Source organism: Engystomops pustulosus, chromosome 7 (assembly GCF_040894005.1).
Source record: "Engystomops pustulosus chromosome 7, aEngPut4.maternal, whole genome shotgun sequence".
NCBI classification, from domain to species: domain Eukaryota; kingdom Metazoa; phylum Chordata; class Amphibia; order Anura; family Leptodactylidae; genus Engystomops; species Engystomops pustulosus.
The window spans coordinates 139,183,522-139,198,092 of record NC_092417.1 but is presented as its reverse complement, the minus strand read 5'-3'; the positions used below and the strand labels follow the sequence as shown (position 1 = coordinate 139,198,092).

The 14,571-nt window shown below is 41.4% G+C and overlaps 18 non-coding genes across 18 annotated transcripts; all 18 read right to left on the bottom strand.

Annotated features, from left to right (window-relative positions):
* Positions 1-26: 26 nt before the first annotated feature.
* TRNAQ-UUG (transfer RNA glutamine (anticodon UUG)) lies at positions 27-98 on the bottom strand. Its single transcript has one exon. It is a non-coding gene; the product is annotated as a tRNA-Gln (tRNA).
* Positions 99-1,119: 1,021 nt separating this feature from the next.
* TRNAS-UGA (transfer RNA serine (anticodon UGA)) lies at positions 1,120-1,201 on the bottom strand. The gene has a single exon. It is a non-coding gene; the product is annotated as a tRNA-Ser (tRNA).
* A 286-nt stretch (positions 1,202-1,487) lies between these two features.
* TRNAQ-UUG (transfer RNA glutamine (anticodon UUG)) lies at positions 1,488-1,559 on the bottom strand. Its single transcript has one exon. It is a non-coding gene; the product is annotated as a tRNA-Gln (tRNA).
* A 1,021-nt stretch (positions 1,560-2,580) lies between these two features.
* TRNAS-UGA (transfer RNA serine (anticodon UGA)) lies at positions 2,581-2,662 on the bottom strand. Its single transcript has one exon. It is a non-coding gene; the product is annotated as a tRNA-Ser (tRNA).
* Positions 2,663-2,948: 286 nt separating this feature from the next.
* TRNAQ-UUG (transfer RNA glutamine (anticodon UUG)) lies at positions 2,949-3,020 on the bottom strand. Its single transcript has one exon. It is a non-coding gene; the product is annotated as a tRNA-Gln (tRNA).
* A 1,021-nt stretch (positions 3,021-4,041) lies between these two features.
* On the bottom strand, positions 4,042-4,123 carry TRNAS-UGA (transfer RNA serine (anticodon UGA)). The gene has a single exon. It is a non-coding gene; the product is annotated as a tRNA-Ser (tRNA).
* Positions 4,124-5,494: 1,371 nt separating this feature from the next.
* Positions 5,495-5,576, bottom strand: TRNAS-UGA (transfer RNA serine (anticodon UGA)). Its single transcript has one exon. It is a non-coding gene; the product is annotated as a tRNA-Ser (tRNA).
* Positions 5,577-6,955: 1,379 nt separating this feature from the next.
* Positions 6,956-7,037, bottom strand: TRNAS-UGA (transfer RNA serine (anticodon UGA)). The gene has a single exon. It is a non-coding gene; the product is annotated as a tRNA-Ser (tRNA).
* Positions 7,038-7,323: 286 nt separating this feature from the next.
* Positions 7,324-7,395, bottom strand: TRNAQ-UUG (transfer RNA glutamine (anticodon UUG)). The gene has a single exon. It is a non-coding gene; the product is annotated as a tRNA-Gln (tRNA).
* A 1,021-nt stretch (positions 7,396-8,416) lies between these two features.
* Positions 8,417-8,498, bottom strand: TRNAS-UGA (transfer RNA serine (anticodon UGA)). Its single transcript has one exon. It is a non-coding gene; the product is annotated as a tRNA-Ser (tRNA).
* Positions 8,499-8,784: 286 nt separating this feature from the next.
* On the bottom strand, positions 8,785-8,856 carry TRNAQ-UUG (transfer RNA glutamine (anticodon UUG)). The gene has a single exon. It is a non-coding gene; the product is annotated as a tRNA-Gln (tRNA).
* A 1,021-nt stretch (positions 8,857-9,877) lies between these two features.
* TRNAS-UGA (transfer RNA serine (anticodon UGA)) lies at positions 9,878-9,959 on the bottom strand. The gene has a single exon. It is a non-coding gene; the product is annotated as a tRNA-Ser (tRNA).
* A 286-nt stretch (positions 9,960-10,245) lies between these two features.
* TRNAQ-UUG (transfer RNA glutamine (anticodon UUG)) lies at positions 10,246-10,317 on the bottom strand. Its single transcript has one exon. It is a non-coding gene; the product is annotated as a tRNA-Gln (tRNA).
* A 1,021-nt stretch (positions 10,318-11,338) lies between these two features.
* TRNAS-UGA (transfer RNA serine (anticodon UGA)) lies at positions 11,339-11,420 on the bottom strand. Its single transcript has one exon. It is a non-coding gene; the product is annotated as a tRNA-Ser (tRNA).
* A 286-nt stretch (positions 11,421-11,706) lies between these two features.
* Positions 11,707-11,778, bottom strand: TRNAQ-UUG (transfer RNA glutamine (anticodon UUG)). Its single transcript has one exon. It is a non-coding gene; the product is annotated as a tRNA-Gln (tRNA).
* Positions 11,779-12,799: 1,021 nt separating this feature from the next.
* Positions 12,800-12,881, bottom strand: TRNAS-UGA (transfer RNA serine (anticodon UGA)). The gene has a single exon. It is a non-coding gene; the product is annotated as a tRNA-Ser (tRNA).
* Positions 12,882-13,167: 286 nt separating this feature from the next.
* TRNAQ-UUG (transfer RNA glutamine (anticodon UUG)) lies at positions 13,168-13,239 on the bottom strand. The gene has a single exon. It is a non-coding gene; the product is annotated as a tRNA-Gln (tRNA).
* A 1,021-nt stretch (positions 13,240-14,260) lies between these two features.
* TRNAS-UGA (transfer RNA serine (anticodon UGA)) lies at positions 14,261-14,342 on the bottom strand. The gene has a single exon. It is a non-coding gene; the product is annotated as a tRNA-Ser (tRNA).
* Between the last annotated feature and the right edge of the window lie 229 nt (positions 14,343-14,571).

Below are 14,571 nucleotides of genomic sequence, written 5' to 3'. Positions count from 1 at the left end.
AATCTTTGGCTGAAGGAATTTCTTAAAGGTTCCACCGAGATTTGAACTCGGATCGCTGGATTCAAAGTCCAGAGTGCTAACCGTTACACCATGGAACCTTACAGTCTGTGGGCACGGGGAGGCATTAGTTCCATGACAAGCCTTGGCAACGCGATGACCTTGATCAAATTGCGTATGATGTTGGAAACAGGGTGAGTACTGCTGTCCAAAACAACAGAGATCACACGATGGTAGCTTATATGGGTTTCCTGCCGGGAAGGAAAAAAATCATAGCGTCCAAATCATAGGGTTTTGCAATGTAACCGCTTTTCTAATATAATGTTATCAAAAATGTCAACATTTGACATGACTCTTCTTTAGTATGTCCATTTTTCACAGGACATGTTCATCCCAGCCCTTCTGTGTCATTGGACAATCAACTTCTAGATCTTTCAAACTGCTCCTGAGTTACCTCTCAATATTTCGCTAAACTTTTAGAATACCACCCCCAGCTTTTGGAACCTTAAACCTCTGAGATGGCAGGCAAAAGCATAGTTGCCAGAAAAGTTTATGGCCCAGTTGGAGAACAATATGAAAGTGGTGGGAGGTAACTGTCTTCTTAAATTGCAATGGGTGAAGGGAATTGTCTTATGTGTTCACAGTAGCTTCCTGTCAAGAAAGAAGGGGAACAAAAGCCACACAAAATGATGAAATGTTTAAGGACATGAAATCAGAAAACATGTTTCAATTTCAAACAATTAACATTTGGAAAAGCTTATTTTTCACTAGGACGACCAATTTTGTAAAAATCTTGTTCTATAGGCTTTCTAAAGGTGCTGTGGTCATACGACAAGGGTTGTCTTAAAATCATCTCCGAATCTGTCTTATAATCACATTACTGTATCCTTTGCCTGGTAATGGGGTAGAAATTAAAAAAGACCCCTAAAGCTATATACAGGCAGACATTTAAAGCTTATCATTCGGAAGGCGCTACACATTTTGCAAGTCAAAAGCTACTTCATAGCTTTTTGCAAAAGGGATTGTACTTTCTCATCTCTGGAAACTTGCACGCTGGACAGAGGGGTTCAAAGAGAAAGATTTAGTCTAGCAATGCTATGCTCTAAGACCAGAAAACTTAGACGTAGTCGGCAGGATATGAACCTGCGCGGGGAGACCCAAATGGATTTCAAGTCCATCACCTTAACCACTCGGCCACGACTACTACATGCAGGAAGCCAGATGCATGGGTTTCATTCCCTTTGCTACACAGCTTAACATCCTAGATCAGGGTTGATTGTTCCCCAAGCACTCTGTTTGAATGGGAGTCTTCTGGCTGCACTAAGAAGTAAACTGATGGTTTCATTGGGGAAACCATAGACGTGCAGAAGAGTGTCCCTTTTGAACCTTTTATCAGCATGTTTGGGGTCATGAAATAAAGGTCTTGATTTTTAACTCAATCTCTGCCCCAAAAGTCATGAAAACAATCTTTGGCTGAAGGAATTTCTTAAAGGTTCCACCGAGATTTGAACTCGGATCGCTTGATTCAAAGTCCAGAGTGCTAACCGTTACACCATGGAACCTTACAGTCTGTGGGCACGGGGAGGCATTAGTTCCATGACAAGCCTTGGCAACGCGATGACCTTGATCAAATTGCGTATGATGTTGGAAACAGGGTGAGTACTGCTGTCCAAAACAACAGAGATCACACGATGGTAGCTTATATGGGTTTCCTGCCGGGAAGGAAAAAAATCATAGCGTCCAAATCATAGGGTTTTGCAATGTAACCGCTTTTCTAATATAATGTTATCAAAAATGTCAACATTTGACATGACTCTTCTTTAGTATGTCCATTTTTCACAGGACATGTTCATCCCAGCCCTTCTGTGTCATTGGACAATCAACTTCTAGATCTTTCAAACTGCTCCTGAGTTACCTCTCAATATTTCGCTAAACTTTTAGAATACCACCCCCAGCTTTTGGAACCTTAAACCTCTGAGATGGCAGGCAAAAGCATAGTTGCCAGAAAAGTTTATGGCCCAGTTGGAGAACAATATGAAAGTGGTGGGAGGTAACTGTCTTCTTAAATTACAAGGGGTGAAGGGAATTGTCTTATGTGTTCACAGTAGCTTCCTGTCAAGAAAGAAGGGGAACAAAAGCCACACAAAATGATGAAATGTTTAAGGACATGAAATCAGAAAACATGTTTCAATTTCAAACAATTAACATTTGGAAAAGCTTATTTTTCACTAGGACGGCCAATTTTGTAAAAATCTTGTTCTATAGGCTTTCTAAAGGTGCTGTGGTCATACGACAAGGGTTGTCTTAAAATCATCTCCGAATCTGTCTTATAATCACATTACTGTATCCTTTGCCTGGTAATGGGGTAGAAATTAAAAAAGACCCCTAAAGCTATATACAGGCAGACATTTAAAGCTTATCATTCGGAAGGCGCTACACATTTTGCAAGTCAAAAGCTACTTCATAGCTTTTTGCAAAAGGGATTGTACTTTCTCATCTCTGGAAACTTGCACGCTGGACAGAGGGGTTCAAAGAGAAAGACTTAGTCTAGCAATGCTATGCTCTAAGGACAGAAAGCTTAGACGTAGTCGGCAGGATTTGAACCTGCGCGGGGAGACCCCAATGGATTTCAAGTCCTTCATCTTAACCACTCGGCCACGACTACTACATGCAGGAAGCCAGATGCATGGGTTTCATTCCCTTTGCTACACAGCTTAACATCCTAGATCAGGGTTGATTGTTCCCCAAGCACTCTGTTTGAATGGGAGTCTTCTGGCTGCACTAAGAAGTAAACTGATGGTTTCATTGGGAAAACCATAGACGTGCAGAAGAGTGTCCCTTTTGAACCTTTTATCAGCATGTTTGGGGTCATGAAATAAAGGTCTTGATTTTTAACTCAATCTCTGCCCCAAAAGTCATGAAAACAATCTTTGGCTGAAGGAATTTCTTAAAGGTTCCACCGAGATTTGAACTCGGATCGCTGGATTCAAAGTCCAGAGTGCTAACCGTTACACCATGGAACCTTACAGTCTGTGGGCACGGGGAGGCATTAGTTCCATGACAAGCCTTGGCAACGCGATGACCTTGATCAAATTGCGTATGATGTTGGAAACAGGGTGAGTACTGCTGTCCAAAACAACAGAGATCACACGATGGTAGCTTATATGGGTTTCCTGCCGGGAAGGAAAAAAATCATAGCGTCCAAATCATAGGGTTTTGCAATGTAACCGCTTTTCTAATATAATGTTATCAAAAATGTCAACATTTGACATGACTCTTCTTTAGTATGTCCATTTTTCACAGGACATGTTCATCCCAGCCCTTCTGTGTCATTGGACAATCAACTTCTAGATCTTTCAAACTGCTCCTGAGTTACCTCTCAATATTTCGCTAAACTTTTAGAATACCACCCCCAGCTTTTGGAACCTTAAACCTCTGAGATGGCAGGCAAAAGCATAGTTGCCAGAAAAGTTTATGGCCCAGTTGGAGAACAATATGAAAGTGGTGGGAGGTAACTGTCTTCTTAAATTGCAAGGGGTGAAGGGAATTGTCTTATGTGTTCACAGTAGCTTCCTGTCAAGAAAGAAGGGGAACAAAAGCCACACAAAATGATGAAATGTTTAAGGACATGAAATCAGAAAACATGTTTCAATTTCAAACAATTAACATTTGGATAAGCTTATTTTTCACTAGGACGACCAATTTTGTAAAAATCTTGTTCTATAGGCTTTCTAAAGGTGCTGTGGTCATACGACAAGGGTTGTCTTAAAATCATCTCCGAATCTGTCTTATAATCACATTACTGTATCCTTTGCCTGGTAATGGGGTAGAAATTAAAAAAGACCCCTAAAGCTATATACAGGCAGACATTTAAAGCTTATCATTCGGAAGGCGCTACACATTTTGCAAGTCAAAAGCTACTTCATAGCTTTTTGCAAAAGGGATTGTACTTTCTCATCTCTGGAAACTTGCACGCTGGACAGAGGGGTTCAAAGAGAAAGATTTAGTCTAGCAATGCTATGCTCTAAGGACAGAAAACTTAGACGTAGTCGGCATGATATGAACCTGCGCGGGGAGACCCCAATGGATTTCAAGTCCATCGCCTTAACCACTCGGCCACGACTACTACATGCAGGAAGCCAGATGCATGGGTTTCATTCCCTTTGCTACACAGCTTAACATCCTAGATCAGGGTTGATTGTTCCCCAAGCACTCTGTTTGAATGGGAGTCTTCTGGCTGCACTAAGAAGTAAACTGATGGTTTCATTGGGGAAACCATAGACGTGCAGAAGAGTGTCCCTTTTGAACCTTTTATCAGCATGTTTGGGGTCATGAAATAAAGGTCTTGATTTTTAACTCAATCTCTGCCCCAAAAGTCATGAAAACAATCTTTGGCTGAAGGAATTTCTTAAAGGTTCCACCGAGATTTGAACTCGGATCGCTGGATTCAAAGTCCAGAGTGCTAACCGTTCCACCATGGAAGCTTACAGTCTGTGGGCACGGGGAGGCATTAGTTCCATGACAAGCCTTGGCAACGCGATGACCTTGATCAAATTGCGTATGATGTTGGAAACAGGGTGAGTACTGCTGTCCAAAACAACAGAGATCACACGATGGTAGCTTATATGGGTTTCCTGCCGGGAAGGAAAAAAATCATAGCGTCCAAATCATAGGGTTTTGCAATGTAACCGCTTTTCTAATATAATGTTATCAAAAATGTCAACATTTGACATGACTCTTCTTTAGTATGTCCATTTTTCACAGGACATGTTCATCCCAGCCCTTCTGTGTCATTGGACAATCAACTTCTAGATCTTTCAAACTGCTCCTGAGTTACCTCTCAATATTTCGCTAAACTTTTAGAATACCACCCCCAGCTTTTGGAACCTTAAACCTCTGAGATGGCAGGCAAAAGCATAGTTGGCAGAAAAGTTTATGGCCCAGTTGGAGAACAATATGAAAGTGGTGGGAGGTAACTGTCTTCTTAAATTGCAAGGGGTGAAGGGAATTGTCTTATGTGTTCACAGTAGCTTCCTGTCAAGAAAGAAGGGGAACAAAAGCCACACAAAATGATGAAATGTTTAAGGACATGAAATCAGAAAACATGTTTCAATTTCAAACAATTAACATTTGGAAAAGCTTATTTTTCACTAGGACGACCAATTTTGTAAAAATCTTGTTCTATAGGCTTTCTAAAGGTGCTGTGGTCATACGACAAGGGTTGTCTTAAAATCATCTCCGAATCTGTCTTATAATCACATTACTGTATACTTTGCCTGGTAATGGGGTAGAAATTAAAAAAGACCCCTAAAGCTATATACAGGCAGACATTTAAAGCTTATCATTCGGAAGGCGCTACACATTTTGCAAGTCAAAAGCTACTTTTTGCAAAAGGGATTGTACTTTCTCATCTCTGGAAACTTGCACGCTGGACAGAGGGGTTCAAAGGGAAAGATTTAGTCTAGCAATGCTATGCTCTAAGGACAGAAAACTTAGACGTAGTCGGCATGATATGAACCTGCGCGGGGAGACCTCAATGGATTTCAAGTCCATCGCCTTAACCACTCGGCCACGACTACTACATGCAGGAAGTCAGATGCATGGGTTTCATTCCCTTTGCTACACAGCTTAACATCCTAGATCAGGGTTGATTGTTCCCCAAGTACTCTGTTTGAATGGGAGTCTTCTGGCTGCACTAAGAAGTAAACTGATGGTTTCATTGGGGAAACCATAGACGTGCAGAAGAGTGTCCTTTTTGAACCTTTTATCAGCATGTTTGGGGTCATGAAATAAAGGTCTTGATTTTTAACTCAATCTCTGCCCCAAAAGTCATGAAAACAATCTTTGGCTGAAGGAATTTCTTAAAGGTTCCACCGAGATTTGAACTCGGATCGCTTGATTCAAAGTCCAGAGTGCTAACCGTTCCACCATGGAAGCTTACAGTCTGTGGGCACGGGGAGGCATTAGTTCCATGACAAGCCTTGGCAACGCGATGACCTTGATCAAATTGCGTATGATGTTGGAAACAGGGTGAGTACTGCTGTCCAAAACAACAGAGATCACACGATGGTAGCTTATATGGGTTTCCTGCCGGGAAGGAAAAAAATCATAGCGTCCAAATCATAGGGTTTTGCAATGTAACCGCTTTTCTAATATAATGTTATCAAAAATGTCAACATTTGACATGACTCTTCTTTAGTATGTCCATTTTTCACAGGACATGTTCATCCCAGCCCTTCTGTGTCATTGGACAATCAACTTCTAGATCTTTCAAACTGCTCCTGAGTTACCTCTCAATATTTCGCTAAACTTTTAGAATACCACCCCCAGCTTTTGGAACCTTAAACCTCTGAGATGGCAGGCAAAAGCATAGTTGCCAGAAAAGTTTATGGCCCAGTTGGAGAACAATATGAAAGTGGTGGGAGGTAACTGTCTTCTTAAATTGCAAGGGGTGAAGGGAATTGTCTTATGTGTTCACAGTAGCTTCCTGTCAAGAAAGAAGGGGAACAAAAGCCACACAAAATGATGAAATGTTTAAGGACATGAAATCAGAAAACATGTTTCAATTTCAAACAATTAACATTTGGAAAAGCTTATTTTTCACTAGGACGACCAATTTTGTAAAAATCTTGTTCTATAGGCTTTCTAAAGGTGCTGTGGTCATACGACAAGGGTTGTCTTAAAATCATCTCCGAATCTGTCTTATAATCACATTACTGTATCCTTTGCCTGGTAATGGGGTAGAAATTAAAAAAGACCCCTAAAGCTATATACAGGCAGACATTTAAAGCTTATCATTCGGAAGGCGCTACACATTTTGCAAGTCAAAAGCTACTTCATAGCTTTTTGCAAAAGGGATTGTACTTTCTCATCTCTGGAAACTTGCACGCTGGACAGAGGGGTTCAAAGAGAAAGATTTAGTCTAGCAATGCTATGCTCTAAGGACAGAAAACTTAGACGTAGTCGGCATGATATGAACCTGCGCGGGGAGACCCCAATGGATTTCAAGTCCATCGCCTTAACCACTCGGCCACGACTACTGCATGCAGGAAGCCAGATGCATGGGTTTCTTTCCCCTTGCTACACAGCTTAACATCCTAGATCAGGGTTGATTGTTCCCCAAGCACTCTGTTTGAATGGGAGTCTTCTGGCTGCACTAAGAAGTAAACTGATGGTTTCATTGGGAAAACCATAGACGTGCAGAAGAGTGTCCCTTTTGAACCTTTTATCAGCATGTTTGGGGTCATGAAATAAAGGTCTTGATTTTTAACTCAATCTCTGCCCCAAAAGTCATGAAAACAATCTTTGGCTGAAGGAATTTCTTAAAGGTTCCACCGAGATTTGAACTCGGATCGCTGGATTCAAAGTCCAGAGTGCTAACCGTTACACCATGGAACCTTACAGTCTGTGGGCACGGGGAGGCATTAGTTCCATGACAAGCCTTGGCAACGCGATGACCTTGATCAAATTGCGTATGATGTTGGAAACAGGGTGAGTACTGCTGTCCAAAACAACAGAGATCACACGATGGTAGCTTTTATGGGTTTCCTGCCGGGAAGGAAAAAAATCATAGCGTCCAAATCATAGGGTTTTGCAATGTAACCGCTTTTCTAATATAATGTTATCAAAAATGTCAACATTTGACATGACTCTTCTTTAGTATGTCCATTTTTCACAGGACATGTTCATCCCAGCCCTTCTGTGTCATTGGACAATCAACTTCTAGATCTTTCAAACTGCTCCTGAGTTACCTCTCAATATTTCGCTAAACTTTTAGAATACCACCCCCAGCTTTTGGAACCTTAAACCTCTGAGATGGCAGGCAAAAGCATAGTTGCCAGAAAAGTTTATGGCCCAGTTGGAGAACAATATGAAAGTGGTGGGAGGTAACTGTCTTCTTAAATTACAAGGGGTGAAGGGAATTGTCTTATGTGTTCACAGTAGCTTCCTGTCAAGAAAGAAGGGGAACAAAAGCCACACAAAATGATGAAATGGTTAAGGACATGAAATCAGAAAACATGTTTCAATTTCAAACAATTAACATTTGGAAGAGCTTATTTTTCACTAGGACGGGCAATTTTGTAAAAATCTTGTTCTATAGGCTTTCTAAAGGTGCTGTGGTCATACGACAAGGGTTGTCTTAAAATCATCTCCGAATCTGTCTTATAATCACATTACTGTATCCTTTGCCTGGTAATGGGGTAGAAATTAAAAAAGACCCCTAAAGCTATATACAGGCAGACGTTTAAAGCTTATCATTCGGAAGGCGCTACACATTTTGCAAGTCAAAAGCTACTTCATAGCTTTTTGCAAAAGGGATTGTACTTTCTCATCTCTGGAAACTTGCACGCTGGACAGAGGGGTTCAAAGAGAAAGATTTATTCTAGCAATGCTATGCTCTAAGGACAGAAAACTTAGACGCAGTCGGCAGGAGTTGAACCTGCGCGGGGAGACCCCAATGGATTTCAAGTCCATCGCCTTAACCACTCGGCCACGACTACTACATGCGGGAAGCCAGATGCATGGGTTTCATTCCCTTTGCTACACAGCTTAACATCCTAGATCAGGGTTGATTGTTCCCCAAGCACTCTGTTTGAATGGGAGTCTTCTGGCTGCACTAAGAAGTAAACTGATGGTTTCATTGGGAAAACCATAGACGTGCAGAAGAGTGTCCCTTTTGAACCTTTTATCAGCATGTTTGGGGTCATGAAATAAAGGTCTTGATTTTTAACTCAATCTCTGCCCCAAAAGTCATGAAAACAATCTTTGGCTGAAGGAATTTCTTAAAGGTTCCACCGAGATTTGGACTCGGATCGCTGGATTCAAAGTCCAGAGTGCTAACCGTTACACCATGGAACCTTACAGTCTGTGGGCACGGGGAGGCATTAGTTCCATGACAAGCCTGGGCAACGCGATGACCTTGATCAAATTGCGTATGATGTTGGAAACAGGGTGAGTACTGCTGTCCAAAACAACAGAGATCACACGATGGTAGCTTATATGGGTTTCCTGCCGGGAAGGAAAAAAATCATAGCGTCCAAATCATAGGGTTTTGCAATGTAACCGCTTTTCTAATATAATGTTATCAAAAATGTCAACATTTGACATGACTCTTCTTTAGTATGTCCATTTTTCACAGGACATGTTCATCCCAGCCCTTCTGTGTCATTGGACAATCAACTTCTAGATCTTTCAAACTGCTCCTGAGTTACCTCTCAATATTTCGCTAAACTTTTAGAATACCACCCCCAGCTTTTGGAACCTTAAACCTCTGAGATGGCAGGCAAAAGCATAGTTGCCAGAAAAGTTTATGGCCCAGTTGGAGAACAATATGAAAGTGGTGGGAGGTAACTGTCTTCTTAAATTACAAGGGGTGAAGGGAATTGTCTTATGTGTTCACAGTAGCTTCCTGTCAAGAAAGAAGGGGAACAAAAGCCACACAAAATGATGAAATGTTTAAGGACATGAAATCAGAAAACATGTTTCAATTTCAAACAATTAACATTTGGAAAAGCTTATTTTTCACTAGGACGGGCAATTTTGTAAAAATCTTGTTCTATAGGCTTTCTAAAGGTGCTGTGGTCATACGACAAGGGTTGTCTTAAAATCATCTCCGAATCTGTCTTATAATCACATTACTGTATCCTTTGCCTGGTAATGGGGTAGAAATTAAAAAAGACCCCTAAAGCTATATACAGGCAGACGTTTAAAGCTTATCATTCGGAAGGCGCTACACATTTTGCAAGTCAAAAGCTACTTCATAGCTTTTTGCAAAAGGGATTGTACTTTCTCATCTCTGGAAACTTGCACGCTGGACAGAGGGGTTCAAAGAGAAAGATTTATTCTAGCAATGCTATGCTCTAAGGACAGAAAACTTAGACGCAGTCGGCAGGATTTGAACCTGCGCGGGGAGACCCCAATGGATTTCAAGTCCATCGCCTTAACCACTCGGCCACGACTACTACATGCAGGAAGCCAGATGCATGGGTTTCATTCCCTTTGCTACACAGCTTAACATCCTAGATCAGGGTTGATTGTTCCCCAAGCACTCTGTTTGAATGGGAGTCTTCTGGCTGCACTAAGAAGTAAACTGATGGTTTCATTGGGAAAACCATAGACGTGTAGAAGAGTGTCCCCTTTGAACCTTTTATAAGCATGTTTGGGGTCATGAAATAAAGGTCTTGAGTTTTAACTCAATCTCTGCCCCAAAAGTCATGAAAACAATCTTTGGCTGAAGGAATTTCTTAAAGGTTCCACCGAGATTTGAACTCGGATCGCTGGATTCAAAGTCCAGAGTGCTAACCGTTACACCATGGAACCTTACAGTCTGTGGGCACGGTGAGGCATTAGTTCCATGACAAGCCTTGGCAACGCGATGACCTTGATCAAATTGCGTATGATGTTGGAAACAGGGTGAGTACTGCTGTCCAAAACAACAGAGATCACACGATGGTAGCTTATATGGGTTTCCTGCCGGGAAGGAAAAAAATCATAGCGTCCAAATCATAGGGTTTTGCAATGTAACCGCTTTTCTAATATAATGTTATCAAAAATGTCAACATTTGACATGACTCTTCTTTAGTATGTCCATTTTTCACAGGACATGTTCATCCCAGCCCTTCTGTGTCATTGGACAATCAACTTCTAGATCTTTCAAACTGCTCCTGAGTTACCTCTCAATATTTCGCTAAACTTTTAGAATACCACCCCCAGCTTTTGGAACCTTAAACCTCTGAGATGGCAGGCAAAAGCATAGTTGGCAGAAAAGTTTATGGCCCAGTTGGAGAACAATATGAAAGTGGTGGGAGGTAACTGTCTTCTTAAATTGCAAGGGGTGAAGGGAATTGTCTTATGTGTTCACAGTAGCTTCCTGTCAAGAAAGAAGGGGAACAAAAGCCACACAAAATGATGAAATGTTTAAGGACATGAAATCAGAAAACATGTTTCAATTTCAAACAATTAACATTTGGAAAAGCTTATTTTTCACTAGGACGACCAATTTTGTAAAAATCTTGTTCTATAGGCTTTCTAAAGGTGCTGTGGTCATACGACAAGGGTTGTCTTAAAATCATCTCCGAATCTGTCTTATAATCACATTACTGTATCCTTTGCCTTGTAATGGGGTAGAAATTAAAAAAGACCCCTAAAGCTATATACAGGCAGACATTTAAAGCTTATCATTCGGAAGGCGCTACACATTTTGCAAGTCAAAAGCTACTTCATAGCTTTTTGCAAAAGGGATTGTACTTTCTCATCTCTGGAAACTTGCACGCTGGACAGAGGGGTTCAAAGAGAAAGATTTAGTCTAGCAATGCTATGCTCTGAGGACAGAAAACTTAGACGTAGTCGGCAGGATATGAACCTGCGCGGGGAGACCCCAATGGATTTCAAGTCCATCGCCTTAACCACTCGGCCACGACTACTACATGCAGGAAGCCAGATGCATGGGTTTCATTCCCTTTGCTACACAGCTTAACATCCTAGATCAGGGTTGATTGTTCCCCAAGCACTCTGTTTGAATGGGAGTCTTCTGGCTGCACTAAGAAGTAAACTGATGGTTTCATTGGGAAAACCATAGACGTGCAGAAGAGTGTCCCTTTTGAACCTTTTATCAGCATGTTTGGGGTCATGAAATAAAGGTCTTGAGTTTTAACTCAATCTCTGCCCCAAAGGTCATGAAAACAATCTTTGGCTGAAGGAATTTCTTAAAGGTTCCACCGAGATTTGAACTCGGATCGCTGGATTCAAAGTCCAGAGTGCTAACCGTTACACCATGGAACCTTACAGTCTGTGGGCACGGGGAGGCATTAGTTCCATGACAAGCCTTGGCAACGCGATGACCTTGATCAAATTGCGTATGATGTTGGAAACAGGGTGAGTACTGCTGTCCAAAACAACAGAGATCACACGATGGTAGCTTATATGGGTTTCCTGCCGGGAAGGAAAAAAAACGTAGCGTCCAAATCATAGGGTTTTGCAATGTAACCGCTTTTCTAATATAATGTTATCAAAAATGTCAACATTTGACATGACTCTTCTTTAGTATGTCCATTTTTCACAGGACATGTTCATCCCAGCCCTTCTGTGTCATTGGACAATCAACTTCTAGATCTTTCAAACTGCTCCTGAGTTACCTCTCAATATTTCGCTAAACTTTTAGAATACCACCCCCAGCTTTTGGAACCTTAAACCTCTGAGATGGCAGGCAAAAGCATAGTTGGCAGAAAAGTTTATGGCCCAGTTGGAGAACAATATGAAAGTGGTGGGAGGTAACTGTCTTCTTAAATTGCAAGGGGTGAAGGGAATTGTCTTATGTGTTCACAGTAGCTTCCTGTCAAGAAAGAAGGGGAACAAAAGCCACACAAAATGATGAAATGTTTAAGGACATGAAATCAGAAAACATGTTTCAATTTCAAACAATTAACATTTGGAAAAGCTTATTTTTCACTAGGACGACCAATTTTGTAAAAATCTTGTTCTATAGGCTTTCTAAAGGTGCTGTGGTCATACGACAAGGGTTGTCTTAAAATCATCTCCGAATCTGTCTTATAATCACATTACTGTATCCTTTGCCTTGTAATGGGGTAGAAATTAAAAAAGACCCCTAAAGCTATATACAGGCAGACATTTAAAGCTTATCATTCGGAAGGCGCTACACATTTTGCAAGTCAAAAGCTACTTCATAGCTTTTTGCAAAAGGGATTGTACTTTCTCATCTCTGGAAACTTGCACGCTGGACAGAGGGGTTCAAAGAGAAAGATTTAGTCTAGCAATGCTATGCTCTAAGGACAGAAAACTTAGACGTAGTCGGCAGGATAGGAACCTGCGCGGGGAGACCCCAATGGATTTCAAGTCCATCGCCTTAACCACTCGGCCACGACTACTACATGCAGGAAGCCAGATGCATGGGTTTCATTCCCTTTGCTACACAGCTTAACATCCTAGATCAGGGTTGATTGTTCCCCAAGCACTCTGTTTGAATGGGAGTCTTCTGGCTGCACTAAGAAGTAAACTGATGGTTTCATTGGGAAAACCATAGACGTGCAGAAGAGTGTCCCTTTTGAACCTTTTATCAGCATGTTTGGGGTCATGAAATAAAGGTCTTGATTTTTAACTCAATCTCTTCCCCAAAAGTCATGAAAACAATCTTTGGCTGAAGGAATTTCTTAAAGGTTCCACCGAGATTTGAACTCGGATCGCTGGATTCAAAGTCCAGAGTGCTAACCGTTACACCATGGAACCTTACAGTCTGTGGGCACGGGGAGGCATTAGTTCCATGACAAGCCTTGGCAACGCGATGACCTTGATCAAATTGCGTATGATGTTGGAAACAGGGTGAGTACTGCTGTCCAAAACAACAGAGATCACACGATGGTAGCTTATATGGGTTTCCTGCCGGGAAGGAAAAAAATCATAGCGTCCAAATCATAGGGTTTTGCAATGTAACCGCTTTTCTAATATAATGTTATCAAAAATGTCAACATTTGACATGACTCTTCTTTAGTATGTCCATTTTTCACAGGACATGTTCATCCCAGCCCTTCTGTGTCATTGGACAATCAACTTCTAGATCTTTCAAACTGCTCCTGAGTTACCTCTCAATATTTCGCTAAACTTTTAGAATATCACCCCCAGCTTTTGGAACCTTAAACCTCTGAGATGGCAGGCAAAAGCATAGTTGCCAGAAAAGTTTATGGCCCAGTTGGAGAACAATATGAAAGTGGTGGGAGGTAACTGTCTTCTTAAATTGCAAGGGGTGAAGGGAATTGTCTTATGTGTTCACAGTAGCTTCCTGTCAAGAAAGAAGGGGAACAAAAGCCACACAAAATGATGAAATGTTTAAGGACATGAAATCAGAAAACATGTTTCAATTTCAAACAATTAACATTTGGAAAAGCTTATTTTTCACTAGGACGACCAATTTTGTAAAAATCTTGTTCTATAGGCTTTCTAAAGGTGCTGTGGTCATACGACAAGGGTTGTCTTAAAATCATCTCCGAATCTGTCTTATAATCACATTTCTGTATCCTTTGCCTTGTAATGGGGTAGAAATTAAAAAAGACCCCTAAAGCTATATACAGGCAGACATTTAAAGCTTATCATTCGGAAGGCGCTACACATTTTGCAAGTCAAAAGCTACTTCATAGCTTTTTGCAAAAGGGATTGTACTTTCTCATCTCTGGAAACTTGCACGCTGGACAGAGGGGTTCAAAGAGAAAGATTTAGTCTAGCAATGCTATGCTCTAAGGACAGAAAACTTAGACGTAGTCGGCAGGAGTTGAACCTGCGCGGGGAGACCCCAATGGATTTCAAGTCCATCGCCTTAACCACTCGGCCACGACTACTACATGCAGGAAGCCAAATGCATGGGTTTCATTCCCTTTGCTACACAGCTTAACATCCTAGATCAGGGTTGATTGTTCCCCAAGCACTCTGTTTGAATGGGAGTCTTCTGGCTGCACTAAGAAGTAAACTGATGGTTTCATTGGGAAAACCATAGACGTGCAGAAGAGTGTCCCTTTTGAACCTTTTATCAGCATGTTTGGGGTCATGAAATAAAGGTCTTGATTTTTA